We start from the raw sequence: 8,254 nt of genomic DNA, 5'->3' as shown, positions 1-8,254 counted from the left end.
ATGGCCATTATGGAAAACCATATGGAGGTTCCACAAAAAACTAAAAACAGAACCACCATATGATCCAGCAATCCCACTTTTGGATATATACTTCAAAGCATTGAAATCAGGATCTCAAAGAGATATCTGCACTCTCATGTTCACTGCAGCGTTATTCACAATAGCCAAGACACGGAAGCAACTTCATTATCCATCAACAGATGAAAGGATAAAAAACCACATACACATACACAGGGTAATATTATTCAGCCATAAAAAAGAAGGAAATCTTGCCATCTACAGCAAAAAGGATGGACCTTGAGGGCATGTTGTGTGCCAGTCTCAGCCTATCAATAACCAATGCTGTGGCTGAACCAGCCCTTGTGGTTCTTATTATAATTGCAAGATGCCCTCAGCAATAACCATCAGGAAACTTCGAAAGAAACAAGGTTAATTACTAGAAATTACATGGCACATCTGTGGCTACACAGGGAGGTTGTGGGTAGAGGGAAAAAGAGAGAGGGCATGTGTGGCCCTGGGGTCCTGATTTTATTAGGGCTGAGAATGAGGGCCTAGGGGTCAGGCTCACTTTTTATTGGTGAATTATTTAAAGCAGAATAGAAGGCATTTAAAGTGTGGAAAGAGAAAAACAAACAAACAAACGAAACAAGTGGCCCAAGTGGTCACTTAACAAAACCAAGATCTCTAAAATAAAGGAGACTGGTATGGGAGGGGGACTTGTTGCCTGACTCTGTTTAGTCCTATGGCGGGCAAGTGTTTTTTCAAGATAGCCATCTTTCTTTGAAGTAGATGGCTCAGCAATCAAAACTTAAGTCAGGCACTTGCATTCCAAAAAGAAAAGCCAAAGGGCTTATGCCACAGGGGAATTACGCTAAGTGAAATAAATCAGACAGATAAAGATAGATATATGATCTTACTTATATGTGAAATCTAAAACAAGAACAAACACGAACTCAGAGATACAGACAACAGATTGTTGGTTGCCACAGGCAGGTTGGGCAGAGTGGCAGGTAAGCGAAATGGGTGAAGGGAGTCAAAAGGTACAAAAACTTCAGTTATAAAATAAAAAGTCCTTGGGGATGTAATGTACAGCATGGGTACTATAGTTAATACTGTACTGTGTATTTTAAAGTTGCTAAAAGAACAGATCTTTAGACTTCTCATTACAAGAAAAAGAACTATAATTATGTATGGTGATCATTTCACAGTATGCACAAATATTGAATCATATGTTGTACATTTGAAACTAATGTTACATGGCTATTACATCTCAAAAAAAGGTTTATCCTATACATTCATTTCATCAACATCTTTGAGTTGAGAACTCAGTGGCTATAAGTGATAAGCTCTGTGACTATTCATCTTTCATCACTCCCCTCTGCACTCCCTTCAAGTAAAAATGAAAAAGAATGAGGGCAAATATCTAAACTTTCAAAAGTGGTCAGATGGTTTGTGGATAGGCCAGAACCCTGAAATAGTGTTTTTCCATCATTGAAAACCCCTGTCCATCCCCTTCAATAAGTAGAAAAATCTTTGGTCCTCCTTTGTGTTTTATAAAGTTGAAGAAAAAACATAAAAAGAAACCAAGCAAAGGGGAAAACTGGGGCTTTGTTTCTTTGTTTCTTTCTTTCTTTTTATTTATTTATTTATTTATTTTAAAGATTTTATTTATTTATTTGAGAGAGAGAATGAGAGAGAGAGAGCATGAGAGGGGGGAGGGTCAGAGGGAGAAGCAGGCTCCCTGCCGAGCAGAGAGCCCGATGCGGGACTCGATCCCGGGGCTCCAGGATCATGACCTGAGCCGAAGGCAGTCGCCTAACCAACTGAGCCACCCAGGCGCCCCTCTTTTTATTTATTTATTTTAGAGAGATTGAGAGTGCAAGCAGGGGGAGGAGCAGAGGGAAAGGGAGTATCTCAAACAGACTCCACGCGGAGCGCAGAGCCCAACGTGGGGCTTGATTCCAGGACCCTGAGATCATGACCTGAGTCAAAAACAAGAGTTGGATGCTTAACTAACTGAGCCACCTAGGCACCCCTGGGGCTTTGTTTCTTAACAGCATGATTTGATATATGAAGTCTCATCCCCCATCCCTTAAGAATCACGGTTGGGTCCTGCTTCAGTTATAGTGATTACTCTTCAACGAAACCATAAAATCAGAAAGGTATTTTGTAATATTCATTTGGCCTGACTTTAAATATTTGACTGTATTTTTGGGTATGGATATATTTTCATGATTTGAATCAATTATTTCAATTAGTTGATTCAAACTGAGGTGTGGTATGAATGACAGAAATAGCCTGCATATCTTCATAAAGGTAAATTTAAGCAGTTATGCGGCAGAGTTCAATGGCTTGAAATTAGTCAACTTTTTATTTTATCAAATAAATTTTTTGATGTTAGCACCATCAAAAATTGAGTTACATGTTTTTATTCATGCATGTGAACAATACACTTTTTAATATTTCAGAACAAAATATACTTTAAAAAGGCACTCTCCGTAAATAGAGACATTCTGCATTCTCAGCCTTATGGAGGACAAAGGAATTAGGAGAAAAGTGTTAAGTTATGAAAATATATAACTAGAATCAGTAAATATTCCACCAGGAATGCAAGTCTGGGTTTTATTTTATGTCAACAAACATTTAACAAGCACCCACTACGTGCCAAGAGCTAAATGTTGAACTTGGCTTCTTTCTCTGCCATTGGTCACCTCCAATTCCATGAGAGTTAACATTACTTAAGACCAATATTTAAATAACACTTTGCAAATGAATTACACTTTCACTTACATTAAGTTCAAGTAAAAAACTACTGTGTATTTATTGAATCATCTATATGTAGAAATATAAACAGATCCTAATTCATAATGACATGGGTATCAAAGCAGGTAGCTGTGGCAGCCACAGAAATGTGCCCCTCAGATCTCCTTCAAGTACTGGCAGCAAGGAGCACAGTCTACTAAGAACCCCAGCGGCAGCCCCACCACCAGGCTCCTGCCAAGGCTACACTTTCCTCCGCTGTTCCCAGTCAAAGACTGAGCACAGTAGGGGTCTTAGTCCTGGCCCATCCCTGAGGGATTAAGAATTCTCTAGTAGGCAACTCTGGCTCAAGGACTCCCCATTGGCTTGGCTAAAGCTTTCTTAGAAATGCACGGCTGCCTGAGGCTCTCCTGTCACAGGTGTCAAGCCTACAGAATGGACAGAAGGCTCTCCCTGCCTTTTTATTTTTTTATTTCTTGGCTCCCTGCCCTTTCACCTTCACAGACACTTCCCTCCAATAAATCTCTCGCTTGCTGAACCCTGTCTTGGCATCTGTTTCTCAGAGAACCTAACTAGAACCTGGTACTAGGAATAGAGCAAGAAAAAAAGAGGTAAGATGGATATTAGAGACAGGCTCACTCACTGCCTGGCTGATAAAAATGGCTCCAGTCTGAGTGGCTCAACTGCTGAAGATTTCAGTGTGATGACCTAGGAAAATGTCCTGATGGGAGGAACTACCCTTGCAGGTGTGATGATTCAAGCATGTGAAAGAGACGAGGGCACAATGTCTCCAAGGACAGCAGAGTTGCTGGTTATTAAGTTGTACTGGTGCCTGGCAGAGGAATAATGAGAAACTGAGGGCCATTAATTAAAGGCTTACTGTGAGAATCAGAGACCGGACTCTGCTAGTTTACAAAGCAGCCCTTCCCTCCTGCAGTGAAGGTGCAGACGAAGCTGAGGAGCAGACAAAAGATCTGATCATGAGAGTTGCACAGCTCTGTAAACATTTAAATGCTCAGCCAGTTTGGTCTGTTTTGCTAAGGACAGGGCTCTGGTAGGGAAAACCTAGAGCTCTGAAATAGGAGGTGGGAAAACTCCAAGGATATTCTGATGATGTGGGCACTGCAAACCTCCCTGAACCCCTAGAGCTTGGAGAGGAGGTCCACCCTTTCCTAGTAAGAGCTAGCATTCTCCTGTATGGGAAGATACCACACAGGCTTCTTCCCAGCAAGGTAACACGTATGGAGCACTCCTTGTCTACACTTTGGACTGCTGAGCCAATAACTAGAGTTAAATCCCAGTATTTCCTGGCTAGGGATATGTTGAGCCTGACAAGAAAAGAAATACATTACACACCAAAAGAGCTGCAAGAATTGGTGTATCCTGGCAGGAGCCAAGGGAATACTGCTGGGATTGAATTTCAAGGGGGGAGGAGCATAACATTGAAAAGGGAAGAATCATGTCTTTTGTCATGGGATTTGGCACCCTGGCACGGACCCTAGGGAAAGGGGCACACTCACTGTTAGGATGGCTCCTAGAAGCCTGAAGAAAGTGATGGCCAATGTTGAGCAAAGTGAAAACACCTTGTTGCCCTGGCAGCCTGTAGAGGAAGAAATAGAGCTGAGGGAAGTTGGCATGATGGATGGATATATTATGTAAGGCAGAGACCATCAGATTATGTGCAAGGGAAAGCCTAGGAGACACACCATTCACCAAGGTCAATAGGAATGTGCTGGTGAGAGCAGCAGTAACATCACCAAAAAGTTCAGTGCTAGTTCTCCTCTACAGACCAGAACCGATGGTAGAAAAAGGAATCCAAGAGCTGAGCTCATTAAAATCCATGGTGATCATGCCCTTGCCCCCAAACACATACAAGTAAGAGAGGTCAAGTGGTGGTGCTTAACCATTAGAAGCCAGGAGGCAGTCATGACCAGCAAGGTTGGAGGGGCAGCCAAATAGCCTTAATCTGCAGGGAGTTTGGGAAATCACTAAAGCATCATGTCCTTGAGGCAATTAGATGGATATCCAATAATGGTACTCCGACATCTAGAGCCATAAAAAGACAAGAATGGAGGAGGCCGGTTGTAATCACAGTAAAAAGGCACAATCCCTTGCTCAGTTACCAGACTTGAGCTGGAAATGCTGACTGCAGAGGTGGTTGGGTCCTTAGGGGGAGGGACCTTGCAAAACCACAAGTATATGATATAATGGTTTCTCAAAAGGACCTATGGCCATTTACTTACTGTAACTGTGCACGGGGAAAAGAGGGATACACAGATGTTGCAAGGATTATTTGGCCCAAGATCTGAGTTGACATTTTATTCCCAAGACCTGAGGAGTGATTACGACCCTGTTAGAATGGCAACCTACGGGGATCTTATAAATGGAGATCTGAAGTCTAACTTACAGTAGGGTCTACTGAGTCCATGGACCTACCCAGTTGTCATTTCCTCAGTTCCCAAGTGTATAATTGGAAATGATATCGTTGGAATAACTACCACATTGGGTCCTTGACCCATGAAATAAGAGCTGTGACAGGAAAAACAAGTAAAGAGCCTCTTACATGCCACCTCTTCCCCCCCCAGGACAGTAAATCAAAATCAATATTGCATTGGGGGTGGGTAGGCTAGGGGAGATTAGTGTCAGCATTAAGGACCTAAAAAATACTGGGGGTGGGTGGGCAGGAAAGGAGGAGGTACAGTCTCTTTCGTATCTCCATTGAATCTGCCAGTCTGACCTCTGCACAAACCGGATGGATTGTGGAGAACGACTGACATATGCCACTGCAAGCAGTCAAGGGTGGTAGTGCTGATCCCCCGCTGCTGTGCTGGACACAGCACTGTTGCTAGAGCAGGTATGCTGGTAGGCCTCAGGTACACGGTGTGCAGCTACGCATTTGGCAAATGTGGTTTCTATTCCGGCTAGAAAAGAGGATCAGAAAGTTCAGGCTCACATGGAATGAACAATATTCACTTAATTTTGCCCTCGGACTATGAACTCTCCTGTACTCTCTCCCAGTCCAGAGATCGAGGCTGACTGGACATCCGTCCACTAATCCTATCAAGGTTCAGTAATCTGCCACATTAGTGACTTTTTAGGAGTCCAGTGATCAGGGGGCATACCACAAGACCTCTTCCAAAGCGTAACTGCTGCATTGGAAGGAAGCATTGGGCTTGGCAGACCCATTTGAGTTTTGTAGGCAACACATTTCACACCTAAGAATACTTACTGCTTTGGCTCATCTGCTGGGTAATAAAGAAGGCTACAAGCCTTGAGTGGAGCCCAGATCAGGAAATAGTTCTGGGGATGCCTAGGTGGCTCAGCCAATTAAGCGTCTGCCTTTGGCTCAGGTCATGATCCCAGGGTCCTGGGATCGAGTCCCACATTGGTCTCCTTGCTCAGTGGGGAGCCTGCTTCTCCCTCTGCCTGCCACTCCCCCTCCTTGTGCTCGCTCTCTTTCTGACAAATAAAATCTTAAAAAATAAAAATAAAAAAGGAAATAGTTTTATATCAGGTCTAGGCTCTGGTACAAGCAGCCCTGATGCTTGGGCCACAAGAATCAGTAGACCTTACAGTATAGGAAGCATTACTGGTGGAAAAAAACACAGTGTGAAGTTTACGATGAGCCCCAGTGGGAGAATCATAAGACCCTGGGATTCCGCCGGAGCAAGGCTATGCTATCTGCAGTGGAAAATTAGACCTTTCGAGAAGTAGCTTCTGGAATGTGACTGACCTCTGGTAGACACAGAATGCTTGATGAGCACCAAATCACCATGTGTCCACAACTGCCCATTTTGAGATGAATTTAGTCAGAACTACCAATATATGAAGTTGTATGAACTCAGCAGCAGTCCATCAGAAGACAAGAATGGTACATCTGAGATAAGAGCCTAAGCAAGCTATAGGAGTAGGTAGCACAGACTTCCACATCACCCACCATAGTTGCATCAGTGTCATTCCTCCCATTTGCACCAACAGCCTTGGGGGGTAAACCAGCTGAAGGAAGTGGATAATGCCCAAGCTTAGTTTACTGAGGGGGTTGGCTTGGCTCAATATGTGGGCACAAGGCACAAATGGACCATGGCTGCCTTAAAAACACACCAAGGGATGGCCTTGAAAGACAGCAGTGAGGGAAAATCTTCCCAGTGGGTGGATCTATGAGCAATGTACCTGGTTATCGTTTTATGTAAAGGTGGCCTTAGAGGAGATTCCTGGGCAGCGGTCAATGGCTGGTCAGGGTATGGAAGGAAAAGGGCTAGAAGATCTGACAAGGAAGTCTGGAGTAGAGGCATATGGATGGATATGAGGGAGTCAAGAGTAAATATTTTGTATAACATGTTAATGTCCACCAAAAAAATCCACCATGGAAGAGGCACTGAAGCACCAAGTAGACAGAATAACTCCACTAGTTGACATTAGCCAATCTGGAAGAGGCACAAGGGGCACATGGATGGAATGCCTTGTGGCAGAGATAGAGGCTTTGAATGAGCGCAACAAGTGAACTCCCACTTACCAAAGCTGATCTAGCTATTGTGTCTCTGACTGTCCAAACTGTTAGTAACAGAGACCAATGCTGTGTTGATATAGCACTATTTATTCCCCGAGGAGAACAAAAGACCATTTGGTGTCAACATGACTATACTGATCCCTTTGATCCTGGAAGGGCCAGCGATTCATTTTCACAGAGATATCTACGCCAGTACCCCAGGTATCAGTCACAAAGTCTCAGCCAGCACCACTATCTGGGCATTACCAGAATGCCTAATTCACAGGCATGAATCCCACTCCACACAGTATTCATCCAGGGAGCCTACTTCAAAGCAAAGGAGGTAAGAGACTGGGCCCAACCAAAGGACCCCACTGGTCATAGCACATACACAGTCTCACAGATTACTGGAATGGCCTGCCAATGACATAATGTAAGCACCAGCCCAGATACAATACAGTAAAAGGATGGGGTACCATCCTTCTGAATGCATTAAATCCATCAAATCACAAACCTTTGTGTCCAAGGACCAAGAAAGAAAAGCAATGGCTCCACCATTCCTAGTGACCCACTGCTTCCCATTCCTAAAACTCTGGGCTCTGCAGGGTTGGAAGAATTGTTGCCAAAGGGGTACATACTCTTGCTAGGGAACACTGCAAAAGTCCTACTCCTGTTATAACTTTTAAGTTATGACTACCACCAAGGTACTTTGAACTTATGTCCAGGGACCAGCAGGCTGGACGAGTGGTCAGCCTCCTGGCAGGAGTACTGACTTTGACCAGAGGCAGTTTGGGAGAGCTAGGAGAAATACGTGCAGAACACAGGCAATCTCTTTGGTGTCTGCTGATATTCCCTTGCTCCACTGCAACTGTTAATGGGTATGTGTAGCAACCCCTATCTGAGAAGGTTATGATTACCAAAGGTTCAGACCCCCCAGGAATGAAGGTTTGGGTCATGCTGTTAGGTAAGCCACCAAAACTTGCTAATAAGGTGACAGCTGTGGATGAG

The sequence above is a fragment of the Neomonachus schauinslandi genome, chromosome 4 (assembly GCF_002201575.2).
Source record: "Neomonachus schauinslandi chromosome 4, ASM220157v2, whole genome shotgun sequence".
NCBI classification, from domain to species: domain Eukaryota; kingdom Metazoa; phylum Chordata; class Mammalia; order Carnivora; family Phocidae; genus Neomonachus; species Neomonachus schauinslandi.
This window is presented reverse-complemented; position numbering follows the sequence as displayed.